The following is a 16,078-nucleotide window of genomic DNA, read 5'->3' on the forward strand; positions in this document are numbered from 1 at the left end:
GCCGGTCAAGTAAGTAGCTTTTTAAGAATGTTAGCGCAGGACCGGTTATACCATAAGAGTCAAGTTTATTAAACAGCACTTGATGGTTAACCGTGTCATAAGCTTTACTGAAGTCTAAAAATACAGATCCGACTAAGTTTCCCGAATCAATACATTTTTTTATGTAGTCAGTTAGAGATAGAACAGCTAGATTCGTGGAACTTCCTGGGCGGAAACCAAATTGATTGTTCTTTAGCAATTTAAACTTTGTTAAGTAGTTATTAAGACTTTTAGCAAATAATTTCTCAGTGAGTTTACTAAGGCAGGAAAGAATTGCAATTGGTCGGTAATTATTAACTGTGTGTTTGTCGCCTTTTTTTAAAAACAGGAATAATCTTGGCATTTTTTAAAAATGAAGGGAATGCACCTGCTTTAAACATAAGGTTGATAATATTGCAGAGGGTGTCACAAACTAAATGCGCAACCAGTTTTAAATGCCTGACACAAATATTGTCTAAGCCAGGCCCTGTATTTTTAAGGTTAGCAATCGTGGAGCACACTTCATTTGGTGTCGCTGGTAACAAGAAGAATGATTGTGTCGTATGGCTCAAAGTATTATGCAACTGCGCATGTATGTTGTTATTAGTGTAAACGGAAGAAAAGTAGTCCGAAAAAGCATTAGCAATTTCGTTGGGTTCGTATACGGGTGTCACACATGTATGGTACAGTGCTTACAGTTGTTTCGAAATAGTTGGTGATCAATACCTTTATTTAGACTGTTATAGTTAAGACCAGCCATTCCAGGTCTTATATACTTGTTATATACGGCGTGATCTTTATTACGGTAAGTTGCAATTCGTCTTCGAATGCACCGGATGCAGAAGTAATACTTTCATCATTGATTCATTTTTCCGGGCTTCGAAACAAAAGAGTTCGCTTAAAAGACACTTCAGCGATTCAGGTGCGCCCTCATTTTTTACCATGCCAGCTTTTTTTGCCCCTTTTTTTTTCTTTATTACGATTTTTTACAATGTACGCTACTTATAGCTAAGCTTTGAAGAAAGCTCATGAAGGGCGAAAAATACCGTCAGTATGTGCCTACAAGCATGGGATGTAGCACTACAGCCATAAATTCTTCGGCACTGGTGCCCGCACTTTGGTGATTCAAATAAAAAGAAAATATATATATATATAACTTCGCACTGAATAGTCTATGATATACCATGGCATATAGCATAATATACTGAACTATAGTATACAATACTGTACTATATATACTATACTATCTATACTATGCTATACTGGCCACCTGTTTAGCCTATCTTTAAGTTTGAAAGCATTGACCACTAAATCAGTAAACGCATGGCAATGGCGAGAAATAATAGCGGATGCATATTAGACATGCTGCAGTATCTGTATATTTCTAAAAAATATATATTTCTTAACTATATTGTATTTATATAGGCTGCGAGTGGTGTGTCAATATGAGAATGCATGCAAAATCTTTACCTTTAGTCGGGCACTGCTCTTACCTTTACTACTGATTCCTATAATCATCTCATCAGTACTACATTTACTAGTACAATTGATTACGCATTCTTTTGGTGTGAATTGCCCGGCTGCACGAACAGCACAAAACTGAAAAGCAATGGTTAGGCAAATTCATTTGTCGTTGCCATGTTCATCAACGTTTTAATAACATACATACGTTTAATGCAACGCTTATGAATGGGGCGCAATCATGGAACCGCGTGTAAAGAGGCTGTTCAAGCTGTATTCCTCTATGTTCCAGACGGAAGCAATAGGAAATTTACGACGTTTATTGTTGCTCAGGACTTAAATATTCGAGGACACGTAAGCACTCTTTATGAGTTATGAATGCGAAATCATTATTGTCCAATTGAACGCCGCTGAGCGGTCCTTGGAGTTATGAACGCCTCCCGGGCAAGCGAGCGCGTGGAGACGCTTGGCCTCAGCATGGTTTAGCCCACTGGGTATGACACTCGACTTCGGAGCGTGTGATCGTATGTTCAAAACTCACTGCCGCCAACACTTTTCCTTTCCAATTTAGTCAGCTTTTTTATTCATCAATTTCTTTACAGCAATTACCGAGGCGAAGTCGGAACGCAAGCGAAAGTTTGCGCGGACGATAGAGCGTGCGGATAATGCAGGCTTCCGAAAACGAGGGCAACGTGACATCGCGACAATGTCGTCTCTCCCTTGCCGGCTTTACTCCATAGATTTCCGTGCGTGACGTGACGTCGCAGTCAATAAATTTCAGGCGCCGTTTCCCTGCTATGGGCGCAGGGTTTTTCGCTCAATGGGCAATTTGACGATTGCTCATCAATAGACTTCAGCATCGCGTTCTTCGCGTATTGTCCAGCGAGGGATAAACTGACGATATCTAGTTGGATATTTAGTGGTGACTGCACGCTCGACGCACGTCACATTGAGTCTATCGAGTGCCACCAGTCTGCTTTTCGTCTACCAGGATTCAGCATTCCGAGTAAAAGAACAAAACACCACCACGGAACAAATAAGATCGACTTAAAAAATTCTCGAGGAAGGCGGGACTTGATTAACTCGGTTGTCCCCAAAAGGCTTCTTCTTCCTATTCTACCTGCCTTAACCACATCACCTAACTAATATCATACTCAAAGCTTAGATTATAAAGCACGTAACCGGAGTTCCTTTGCCGCCCACTCGCATACCGAGAAATAATATGTCTACATGTTCGTGGTAGCCGTGCGTGAACTCCGCTGTAGCCCTCGATCAAATAGACTCTCCTGGAAAATTAGGAGTCGGGCAAGTTTCTTATCGTTCCAAAAAGAAGGCGAAACACGATTCATGCGGATCAAATGTATTTCTGCGGGTTTTGCGTCCTCTTTCAGACTGGTGATTTAAATTTTTTGCACTTACCTATGCTTTCCGCTGCACATTTTTCTATGACATACTGCGATACCAAGTATGCTTTTTTTAGCAAGTCTTTCAACGAAATGGAACTCGCGCAATATCCGTTCCGTCGCTTCTTCTTCTTCTTCTTCTCCTATTTACCAATTATGAAACAGATTTCATTCGCAGAAATCTTTAGAGGCACGTGGAACTTCCCGTCTCTGTCGACCCTTTCTTGCTAGAACGACAGCAGCTCACGAGGTAATTACAACGACCATCCGAACCTGCTGTCTCAAGTTAATGTTTAAAGTGCTATCAAAGTATGGCCGTTATCAACTAAAAAAGAAACCTGTTTGTGTATCCCTGCTCATTTTCGACACTTACATTTATAATTGCTTTCGTAATCAACCGATTCAGCCTATATGCTAGTGTAACATATTTTTTATGAGTTTCTTAGCCAACAAATTGTCAGTCACATACTAGTTCGGCCCACTACAATACATAGAAGCAACATTTTTTTTTTTCAGAGACCTACAGCTATCCTGTAAAGTAGCATGCCCGTAAGTCGAGGACAAAAAATGTTTTGCGCACGTTTAGGAGAAATATCAGTGCGTCAAAAAGTACATTTAACGCTGTTATACCGTGTACAATGTGATTTTTGGAAAGAATTCGTTCGCATTGTTCAACTGCAAGATCTAGGAAGAAGTAAAGAAACATTTAGGAAGGTGCAGCATATCTCTTGTATTTGAAGGAATCCTTACAAGTCTCTATCGAAGCTTCTATAAAATCACACGTTTGATTAAGATATTGTCCTCCCTTTGCTGAGTATTGCCAATCACATAAATATGTTTAGCTCGACCGCACTTCACAAATACATGGGGAGTAATTAGGTATCCCGCTCGAATAATCAGAAAGCGTTTCCGGCTACCCGATATTCGCCAAATTCCAGTATAAGCCTCGCTAATATCTAGCTTCATTTAACAGTATCGATGCAGTGCAAAAATAAATCTAACTTTTTACATCTTTTCATCGTCCACCATACTGGTTTTGTAGCCGCCCATGCCTAATTACTTGCAGTCAATAAATGGACACTTCAGAAATCTGGCCAGAATCAAAGTAAGCACATCCGTCATGTTTTCTGGTTCTTTTTTTCAATTCCCTTTTTCCTAACTTAGCGAGAATGAGAGCTCTGATCGTGGAAGAACCTTGGTAATTTTCTTCTTGCTGTTGCTGTGCTTCACCTGATATGTTAGTCTTGGCGTGGCCCAGAGATAACAGCTCCCAAATTCTTTCTTTTTTAGTTCTTTTGTGGTAATTTTCTGCCAATACTTGCACAAAAAAATGCAGAATGCCATTGAAGCACTAAGTAGAAAAATAATATTCACTATTGCTACTTCCTTGTGGCGTTAGACGCAGCGCTTCTGTACTAATTCATTTGAATTTTTAGGGGACATGTAAAGAAACGTCATGCCCCGACAAATTCAGCACGCACCTTGACTTACCGACTTTTCAGTCTAGTGGGACCTTTTAATTTGTATTTTATGCCCTCTTGCTCCCCTGAAAATATTTACATAGGCCGGAACATTACTCTTACGAACAAGTACCTAGTTGCCGAAATAAAGAAAGAAAAAGGCAAGAAAGATCAGAATTGTTCTTCTTAAAGTGCACTTAGTGGGACGCAATTTCTGTCTTAACTCATAACCGTTTTATGACGCCGTCTACTCAAAAGTTTTGTCAAAACACTAAAAGTGAACTTACGTCATCACGCAGATATTATAGTGTTTTCGTTTATCCTGTCACTCGGCGTATTACTTCCCGCTCTTGTCATAGTGTTGCTTCTTCGTGTAGCTTTTGTGTGTGGTTACAGCTGTCCGAAATTCAAACATATTTTAGACCGAGAATAACGGCATTGTGTAACGGCAACATTTTCTAAAGAGTCTGAAGCTTTATGACACCATGATTTTCGGTTGCCTTACACCTCAAGACACGCACTGAGGGCTGCAGCCTTGGGGACATTTTGAACGATTGGGATGCGAGGATTACGTTGCAATAAAAGAAACGTCTTAACAACGCAATCAACGTATTAGGTCTCGTTTGGGTGAAAAAAAAAACCAATGCGGACTGCTTCCGGACGCTGCCGCTGATTGTGTAGACCAGCCACATTAATCGAGTTTTTTACTGCTCTGCGGTTTCTTCATTTTTCCTTAATCTCAGCTTTTACATTCGTTGAATATTCCTGATACATATGCTACTTTCCCTTTTTAGGCTTGATGTTCGTTTCTGTCTTCTCTCTATTTAGTATTAACATCCACTTTGCGCTGTCATAAGTGGTAAGTTTTTAGAGAGGCGAATTCACAAAGACTTGTTCGGAAATGCTCTTTGCCAGTAACAGGCACCCTCGCTTTTCTATGTTCATCGACGTGATTTGCTAATATTTGCTTTGTGAACGATCCTAGCATAAGGGCTTTTTTTTTTCTGTGAATACGGGTTCAGACGAGCATATTAAACAGAAACTAATCAAAAGAGAAAACTAAATAGAGAACCAGAAAAAAATCTATACCAAAAACAGATATCATGACATAGTACTGCCATACGAACGTTCCGTCGCAAAATTCACAGGCCTAACTGTGGCTGTCAGGGACCGCCACCTGCTTTTTATACATGTATACATAACAGCGAATGACGTGATGGAAGCATTAGGTACTCTGCAGCTGCTAGTTTTTTAAGCCTAATTTTTCCTTCGTAGCCCATTAGATATGCCTGTGTACTTCATTAACAAAACGATTTCAACATTTGAAAACTATTTTCAAACGAGCCAGCCAGACGCTTTTCAGGTTGACACCCCTGTCTTCTCCCTTTCTTTTTTTTTTTTTCCTCCTTCAAGTGCCGCTAACTAGGACAATTTTCGGTCCATCGAATTTCGACGCAATCCGTCGGGAAATCTAGTCACTCTGCAATTATTTTTTTAAAATTGCATGGAATGATGCACGCGAGCGGAAGCAAACGGCACCATCTCTGTGTAGAATGTACTTCTTTTTATGCCAGCATTTTCAATGTTGGAGGAATGCATTTTTCAAAGTGCATTACCAACTGGAACTTTCGTGACACTGAGTGTACGTATAGGTAGGCGTTATACATTTTTCGGTCCTTCGAGGCATAATTTTCAACATATTTCAGAGGTTCTGATAATTTGTTCTCATAGAAGGAGAGAAAAAAACACATTCTGCTGTTACCAGGTCGCTTTTCGCCTATACCTTATAGCTGGAAACATATCCAATTGCATATTTTAAGAAGTATTGCCTTGATTTTTATATCTGCTGCATCTTACCATTACAATGCAATCGAAATAACTACAATGCATAATCCAAGCAAGAGAGCCAGTCATAGGAATTGAAGCTTCAATTGGTCCGCAATGATCGAACAATAAATGTCGTTGCAGCGAACGTTTCGACAGAGCGACTCGTGTTGGTGATAACAGCAATGGCTTCCCTTGGCCTCGTTTATGTACGCATAGCTTACACTACATCCCCCTTAACGGGGAGGAGCCACACATTAGCCTGGTGCGTCGAAAGTGGCGAGGTAATTTGGTGTTCAAAAAAAAAAAAGTGTGAGGGCGTTTAGTAGTGATAGATAGGAAAACGTTGACTGCAGCGACAGCTTTTGATTGAGCACCATGATCATTACAAAATGCATAGTGTATCTTTCACCGTTAATATTCGTGAGCTGTTCTTCAAATGCTTCCTTCTTAACGTGACGCCTCTATTTCAATGAGAAATATCTGCCGTATCATTTGTAAATATATATTTCGCCACATATGACCAGAAAGCGAGTGAGCAAAGTTCTTGGCTGTGAAGCAGTATTGCGTAGAAGCAAGGCATCGCTCACCTGTGATAAAGGATGGATTGAACGGGTGACTTGGCTCCTGTTTATCAGTCGTCGAGCAGAAAAGAAGCCTAAAATAGAGGGAGATAATGAATACCAGTGAAAAAAAAGGAAAACAAAAGAGCGAGTAAACTAGAGGGAAAGGAAAGTACGGCACATTGCGCATCATTCGCTCCCCTATTCAATGTAAAATACCGAACGATCTCGAATGTAGTATACAATTTCTACGTGTAGACCAGGTGCACAGCATAGTTTTTTATTGTCTCCACAAGTTGCACTTGCACGGCATCGACTGCAAGGCATGCACTTACAAAACAGACCTCTTTCAGGAAACGAGGTTTCTTAGGTATTCAATGATTGTCTATAATATTTCAGTGCACATGCTGGTTTGAATTGTACAACTCTCCCATACCTTATACATTTACGGGAGCACCGACCTTCACGTCGGTTAGCGCAGCATCACTGAGTGCACCTGCGAATGTACCGGGGCTAGTCACATGCGCACAGAGCGTCCTAGTGCCCGATCATCGTCTGTTAGGAAATTTCATCGAACCCGCAGTAAAGGGGCCCCAGTTGTTGATCAGTTCATCTGTCGTTTACAACCGCCTATTGTAAACATTGTGTGCGCAGGAGCACGTGTGAGCATTGCGCCCCGCAAAGAGAGAGAGGGAGAGAGAAAGAGAGAATAGAAGAGAGGAAAGACAGGGAGGTTAACCAGATGCGAGTGCGGTTCTCTACCCTGCACTGGGGGAAGGGGTATAGGGACGAAGAGGGAGAGAGAGAAGATAGAGAGAGCACAGTTTCGCACACATTTGAAGGTTCGCACCGAGTCTACACACGGCTACCAAGACCTGTCAACTTGAGGTATTTAAACAGTGCTTTCGTGACTTTCTGTGCTATCAACTCGTACAGCCATGGTCCAAGGATCTTCATTTCCGAAAATGGTCTAGAGTCCAGCTGGTTCAGTGCTGCCCGGAGGGCTTCACGCTCGACGTCGTACTGGGGACAGAGACATAGGATGTACATCGTTCAATGGTTTCTATGGCTCCACAAGAGTCGTACATGGGCGTATCCCATTTCATTGCGGAATGGGTAGGCCTTCGTAAATGCCACCTCAAGCCAGGGGTGGCACAATACTGCCGCCTCAGAGCAGGAAAGTTTTGATGGCACTTGTAGCAGTAAGGATAGATCAAGCCTATGAAGATGACACTTCGGGAGGTTGGGAGAAGAGCAGTATGTGTGTGTCATTGATTTAGCCACGATATGAAGCGTTCTTGCAACGTCGGTTCTGGATTAGGAGATTTGAACTGGCCACGCTTCCAGATGGGCAGACCGGACGGCTTCGTCAGCGAGGTCATTACCAGCAATTGTGGTATGTCCACGTAGCCACTGGAATATTATTTCATGCCCTTTAGCGATAGCTTCATGGTGGTCTTCTGTTATTCCTTATGTCAGCTGCTCATGCATCCTATGATATAGGTCAAATGGGCAAAATGATATAGGCCTTAGAGTCGCAAAAGTTGACCTATTTCTGAGGTGTTTCTTGCAGGGGGCATTTGACAGCAGCACGCAGCTCAGCAGGCTCTGCCGCTGTTGATGTTGTCACGTGTGACAGTTTGAATTTCATTGTGGTTTTCATAGCCGGAATGACAACGGCACCTGAAGAGCTGGTAGGTGAGACTGAACCATCGGTATAGATGTGTATTCGTTCCCCGTATGCCTCATTGATTATTAGCAGCGTCATCTGTTTCAGAGCTATTTTTGGGTGATTGGCCTTCTTCTTCGCACCCGGAATGCTTAGGTGCACCTGAGGCTGTTCGGAACAATGTTGGCAGCAATGAAGGCCTTGCTGCTGGTATGTATCCTAAGGGAAGACAATCTGTATGAGTGATTATTACTTCAAAAAATGTTGCACGAAGTCTCTGTGATGGCACGCAAGCCAAGTGGTTATAGGGAAGGAAAAGCGAGGAGCAGGCTGGCAACTGCCACCGGAAGGGGCCCAACGCCTGCTTACTCTTCAGAAGGAAGGTGATAGCAACACAGAAATGCAAAATAAGAAGGAGGGGAGGAAAGAGGAAAGAAAGAGCAGCACGACAAATCTAAAAGAGTAAGGTAGAACACACAGTAGAGATGACAGAGTAGGACTGGTCACTGAAGGTCACGCAACTACAGCATGGTAAATGAAAGAAATAGTATCGACGCTACAAACGTGAACCTTAGTTAATCCTAGAAAAGCAAGTAGAGCAGGATGAGCCTGATCACGTCGCGACGCACAACCACTGGGGTACAAACATTCGTCGAGTGTCGTACACCGCAAGCCAAGGATGTGACAGTCTTTCAATAGCGACATGCGCGGCGCACTGAAAGCGGGACACTCCATTATCAGGTGCTGACGTGTCTCGCACAAGCCGCAAGACGTAGGCGATAGACTGGCCACACGTCCTTGTCTGTATAAACGTTCGCGCACGTTCACGCAGCCAGCCCTCAGCTTGAGTAGTTGCGCTCTAGCGTGACGAGGCTAGCCTCGACCGCGCACACGTAACGGGAACTTTCCATTTGCGACGCGCTGGTCTGAATGCTGCTCGAGTAGGTGGCGAAGAATCAACTGACGAGCGTCATCAAGCTTGCACAAAATTGCAGGGCAAAGACAGTTGTTATGAGCGCAAGTTGAAGCCAGTCGATCAGCCTTTTCATTTCTGGCGATTCCTACATGTGAAATTATCCATTGTGCAACGATAGGTACCCCACGTTATGAAATTTTGTTTGCAGAGTCAGTAATGGTGCTCACAACTGGGAAACCAATCTGACTGCGTTGTAAACTCCTAAGGGCAGCGCGGGAGTCCGTAAAGAGGGCAATCTTCGATGTGGTTAACTCCTCTTGCACGTATTTCAGTACAACATTAATCGCTGCTAGCTCCGCAGTTGTTGACGAAGTTGGATAAGGTACTTGAAAGGTACGCCACACTTGAGTCGAAGAGCAGAAAAAAGCTGCTGATGCGCCTTCACCGTCGATGTATACAGATGCATCTGTGAATACTTGACGATTATCTGGAAATCTTTCGGATATGTGAGACTGAGCCAATTAGAATACTGCCGAAACAGGTATATCAGACTTCTTGTGTATGTCAGGGATTATGAGCTAAATTGCCAATTCGTATTTCGTGATATCTTTAGGAGGCGGATGCGTAACTGAAGCATGGTCAGAAATCTCAGTGATAATCACAAATAATGCTGCCATTTTTCCCATGCGAGGTAACGGGCGGTGAATGAGACGATCAAGAAGCGATTTACCATTGGAGCCAGGTGGGCATTAAAATTGCATAACACAATCGATGCACCACACCGAGACACTAGGCACTCAGGTAGTGAGGTATCCGAAGAACGTGTAGGCCTGTTTTATATACTTGCCACCGTCGTAGACAAACCCCTGATGCTCACAGTAGCAGCTGCTCACTCAAACTCAATGTCACAGATGCAATCTGTGTCAAGAGCCGTGAAATCCTAGTCAGCACGAACGCACACTGATGGTTTTGAAGAATTGTACGTATGCGCCGCATACACACAATGGAAAGAGTCACAAGCTGGTTCCGCGCATCGAGTGTTACTGTGGACCACCACGAAGCCTGGCAATCGATATTCGTATTTCCTTACATTAGTTTCCTGAAACGCAATAACGTCTGGTGGAGTCTTCATAGCAATGACTCGAAGTACTAGATCCAGCATGTCATGGTCGCATCGACCTGACATTCCATTGCAGCACAGAGGGGCGAAGCTGTTGGCAACTGTTAAAATTTGTTCCGGTAAAGCGTCTAGCGGAGGCCGTCGAGGACTAGAATCAGGGCCTCCAAAAGTTTCTCTGCGGCTGACATTGCTGGTTTCTGACGAACAGCGATAGCAATCTCATGACGTTGACAAGCATCTTCAGAAGATTGACAAGTTGTACATCATCGTTGGCTGAGACCGGTTTAGGTACTGTGTTTTCAGTGCTTTTCACTGTGGTTGGAGTGTTTGTAGGGACTCGTTCCGACAATTTCGATGGCAGCGCTGGTCACGATGAGCCTGAGAGGCAGAAGGTCCGCCCTCCTACTTTTTGATGCGTTGTGTCTTTGTCATTCTTTGAACGCGCTGCTTTTCCAGTCGCTAGAGCAGCACTACGGTGACGGAAGCTTCCATCTCCTTGAACGAAAAAACCAGTCAAAAACACAAAGGACAAGAGGAGAGGTTCACAGCACAACGACTGGACTATCAGTCCAGTCGTTGTGGTGTGAACCTCTCCTCTTGTCCTTTGTGTTATTGACTGCTTTTTTCGTTCAAGTATGTACCAACTGGCCCAGATTTCAACCCTTTTTCATCTCCTGTTGCCTTGTTTTCGGCTTTCCCTCTTAGTGTCTTTAGTTAAGTCTTCAATGAGGGACATCCTTTATCCGTTGCCAAATGTTCACCATTCCAGTTAGGGCACCGATATGCCTGACTTTCACAGGAATCTGCATGGTGGTTCCTACCGCATTTGACACAGACCAGACCTCTGCTGCAAAAGCCCTGAACATGACCAATCTTAGAACACTTATGACATTGTAGAGGCCATGGTACGAAAGGTCCAACAGGATAGCGCGCAAGTCCGGCCTTTATTTGACTAGGTAGCTTTCCACAGGCAAACAGTATCTTCATAAACTTTGACGAGCCCAGCCTTCGAACGCTAATTATTTTGCACGGTGGCGTGCAAACGATCGCGCTTTTAAAAACGTCATCCTTGCGATCCAATGCGACATAAGTTACGACACCAGCTGCTATATGCGTACCCTGTGGTATGCAGGACTGCGTGTGCACACCACAGATTTCAGACAAACCAAGCAAACTTTGCACCATCTTATCGTCTGTTGTGTCAACGGCAATGACATTTTTATAGGGGTTCACGCGGACCTCTTCGATCAGTCCAGGGGCAAGTTTCAAGAAGAAATGAAGTTTCTGTCCGGAGATAGCATTCAGGCTTACCATCGCATAGATGAGCATGAAAGCCAATGTCGTAGTCTTGATGCTGCTGTATATGATAGTCGCTTCCCTTGATGACGATGCCGGAGACATCCATCTTGGACGACGGTGCTTGGCATGTATGAAAGCATCCGAATCTTCCGATCTTGATTCAGAAAGCTAAGAATCAGCCGCCTCAGATCCTACTGCAGAGCTGAGCCACTTCTGAGCCGCGGGTGGTCTGTGCTGGCCACCAGACGAGCCCAAGACCATATCTTCCATGGAAAGCTCTGCGGGGAGGATCTCCCAGCAGACCAGGAGTTTTCAGGGTTCAGCACAAACATCGTTGCCTGTTACTGGCCCACGAAAAGCACATAAATACAGAAAAACTACAGCACCAGAAGAGAGCCACCAACCGAGCACGAAAAACTTTGTCTTCGTCCCCATAGATTTACGTGTGAATGCAATCAATGCACCTTTCTCGGTCGATACAGTCAGGCCGTGTGTTTGAAGGTATGCTGATGTCAAATTTGCTGCCCGCTGCAATCGCGCTTGAACTTGAAGACAAGTGACCGCAGTAGTCCAAAGCCAGATGTCATCTGCGTATATCGAGAGGTACATTAAAATTAAATTATGGGGTTTCACGTGCCAAAACCGCTTTCTGATTATGAGGCACGCCGTAGTGGACGACTGTGGAAATTTCTACCACCATGGGGTTCATTAACGTGCACCTAAATCTAAGTACATGAGTGCTTTCGCATTTCGCCCCCATCGAAATGTGGCCGCCGTGGCCGGGATTCAATTCCGCGACCTCGTGCTCATTCACTAGTCACTGAGCCATCTAGAGGTAGATTACTTCAGGTAACATTTCAGCTAGTCCAATGAGTGCAACATTGAACAATGTGAGACTCAATAGTACTCCTTGAGGCACGCCGCAGTGAGTGTAATGTTCAGCTGTGGGGCCACCTTCTGTTTGTACAAAAACGACCGGCGAGCTATGTAGTCGGATAACCAGCGAAGCATGCGGCCACTGATTCCAATATTCTCAAGCGAGTTGATGACAGCATCATGTGCAACGTTGTCATACGCGCCTTTCACGTCGAGAAAGAGCACAACTCATATGCACTTACGACTTTTCCACATTTGCACAAATGTTGTCAGCTCAATGACGCTATCAATTGAGGAACGATCCCAACGAAAGCCTGCCATGGAATCGGGGTAGATATTTTAACGCTAGAGATACCGTTCTAGACGTGCAAGGACCATCCTTTCCATCACCTTTCCGAAGCAGCTGGCCAGAGCGATAGGGCGATATGCCGCCAAGTCCAACGAAGATTTTCCCGGCTTTCGTAACGGTACCGGCTGACTTAACTTTCATTGCGAGGGAACTGTACTTCTATGCGATGAGTTGTTGAAACTGTTCAGAAGCGCTCTTCTTGCCTCTTGTCCAAGGTGTCCCAGGGTGACGCAGTCAGAGCCCAGAGAGGATGATCGTTTAGAAATGGCCAGGGCAGCTTCTAGTTCTTCCATGGTAAAGGACGCGTCCATTTCTAGTACATCAACGTTGGTGTTTACAATCTCGCCAGTGACTCTCGCACAGAATTCCTCCGCCACACCAAGCTCAGTTTCGCCAAGATGGAGGGCCAAAGATGCGAATGGGTGTCACTGTTGCGGGGATGAACAAAGACCACGGACTGTCCTCCAGATATGTGAAAGCGGCTAGCGAGAGTCCGGTGATTCACAGAATGTCTTCCATCGCTCGCTCTCTAGTTTGTCTATGCGAGGTTACGCAGAGGTTATGCGCAGCCTTATCGGATAGTCTAGCGCACAATGATCTTACAATAGTATGCACTGTGCGCGTGCGCCTGCCTTTGCTGATCTCGTAGCTGCAAACCATGACGCGGTGTCAACTCTCCCATGAGATTATTAGGAGTTTTGGTACCTCTACAAATATAAACTGTCCTCAGGCTAATGCTTTTCATGGTTTGTTTTCTTTATTTCAACATGGAATAAATAAAGGACATAAATTTAACATGTCGGACACCTCAGAAAATAGGATAGCTAGACATTCGAAATCAACTGCAGCGTAATTTTCGTTCTTATATTTTGCCCGCGAAATTGATAAGTTCATTAATATAGCCCAACCGCCCGAAAAAGACCTCCCTAAAATATCCCTAAAAGAATGGCGCTGGGCCGGGTCATGTAATGCGCAGATTAGATAACCGTTGGACCATTAGGGTGACGAATGGGTACCAAGAGAAAGGAAGCGCAGTAGAGGACGGCAGAAGACTAGATGGTGCGATGAAATGAGGAAATGGGCGGGTGCTAGTTGGAATCGGTTGGCACAAGACAGGGGTAATTGGTCATCGCAGGGAGGCGCCTTCGTCCTGCAGTGGACATAAGTAGGCTGGTGATGATGATAATGATGATGACGATTATTATTATTATTATTATTATTATTATTATTATTATTATTATTATTATTATTATTATTATTATTATTATTCCAGCCCAATATTTACGAATTGGTGATACAATATTTTTTGACTGACAATTCCTTCTTCTCACTATTGCGCTTGTTGACATTGCGCAATTGTGAAATCATCCAGCACAAAATAACCTTTTTCAAGTTACGTGCATACAACCACCACATTTCTATGCTTGAGAATAAGTATCACGGCAGCTGCAGTGACGGATCTGCTGACGGTTACCAAGGCAAGGTTTATTGAAGCTCTTTGAAGTCACTATATCCTTTCATTTCCAATACAATTGCCTTTTCATTGACATTTCTTTATGTTTTCAAATTCCGCGAGACGCGTAATAGCACTTCTTTAGACAATCGACTGCCAGAACTCTCAGAAAGACAAACAAGGACGATTAGAAGAGTATGTGGGATTTGCGAGACGAAGCAATAATATTCCACCTCTGAATCTTAATTCCTTGAAGTTGTAACAGCCGATGAATAACATCAATTCTTTGACTTGGTCAGACACCTTTCATGGACATTTAAATGAGCTAGAAATATCCTTCAGTATACCTGATAAAATGTACTTCATACACTATACAATTAGCTATATCTTAGATAATTAAAAGAGTGAAAATGGGCTCATTCGCAACCATACACACACGTGCACGCTCCGACACACAAGATACGTCCCCCACACACAGCGCTCACTTCCAACTGTTCTATTGCTCATATGCAAGCTCACATTTGTACAGAAAGTGGAATCACAAAGACAGAATATATTGGTATCAGCCTTTAATCCAAATCATAAAATCCAAACTACATCAATACAACACAATATAATCAATACAACGCAATCCAAACGACATTTCCGCAGGGAACAAAGTTACAGATGGTTCACTGACCAGACTGCTGCTCGTTCTTTCCAATGAAAAAAAAAAGGCTTCTAGAGCCAGAGGTGCTGCTATATCTTGCGATTTTGACAAGAGTCTGTGCGCAACGAATCCGTGGCTCACAGCCACAAGATGCGAGATGCGCAACCAAGTGCGCACACTTATCTTCTTTATTCCTTACTTCTGCGTTCTGCCGTAATCGATCGTCGAAACATCGCTCGGCTTGCCCCATGCACACTTAACCGCTGGAAAGAGGAACTGAATAAACAACTCCAGCGGAATATTTCACGATGGTAGTCTCGCGTTTTTTTCGCGCAGCCAAGTGTCGTGGCATTCATTGCACATGAGTAGGCATATAGTTTCCCGAGGTTCTCGGACGCCGGAAAATCCAGTGGCACTCCGTGCCTGTTTAACTTTCTGTATAAATGTGGGTTTATACGAATAATAAAACAGTTGGATGTGAGCGCTGTTCGTGCGCGCGTAGGTGTGCGCGTGATAGCGAGAATGCATATATTTGCGTTCTTTTAATTGTCTGAGATGTGTTACCAACAAGCCTAACAGCATGTTCTTTTGGAATTCGCTATATGCTTAGGGAGATCAATGTTTTGGAAAACCTGGTAGTACACTTCTTTATCTGGGCTTAGTTTATACGATGGCCATAAAGTAGTTTTTCGCCGCTTCATCTGCTTCAATGACAGCCAGTTGTCATTGGCCGCACTCGTGTTCACGCTAAGGGCAAGCCACTGCTGGCCCCGTTAATTTTGGAAAGCCAGCCTGGGCACTCCGTTTCACAGATTGGGAAAGACAGTTAAAGTGAGTAAAGCTTTCTTTATTCAGTCATTTCTTTTTCCTTTGTCTTCCATGGCAATTTGAAATGTCCACGCTAATAGCAGCGGAGGCAGTCGCAGCGCCCCTACAAGTTTCCTCCTGTCTTTTGTGGCTTCGCTAATAGGCTTACGACATGGGGAAAAAATGGAACAATTCTATGGGCACGCCTTCA

General features: G+C 43.8%; 1 protein-coding gene across 2 annotated transcripts in view; it reads right to left on the reverse strand.

The window, feature by feature from the left end:
• The window catches only part of LOC126536211 (probable G-protein coupled receptor No18), a 135,200-nt gene that overhangs the window by 66,465 nt on the left and 52,657 nt on the right, over nt 1–16,078 (reverse strand). Inside the window, exon 2 of one of the 2 annotated variants that reach the window (XM_050183096.3) lies at nt 6,757–6,824. The exons of the other annotated variant lie outside the window; for it this stretch is intronic. The gene's annotated coding sequence lies outside the window, so the exon portion shown is untranslated. The remainder of the gene's footprint in view (nt 1–6,756; nt 6,825–16,078) is intronic. 2 annotated transcript variants of the gene reach the window in all.

Source organism: Dermacentor andersoni, chromosome 4 (assembly GCF_023375885.2).
Source record: "Dermacentor andersoni chromosome 4, qqDerAnde1_hic_scaffold, whole genome shotgun sequence".
Lineage (NCBI taxonomy): Eukaryota > Metazoa > Arthropoda > Arachnida > Ixodida > Ixodidae > Dermacentor > Dermacentor andersoni.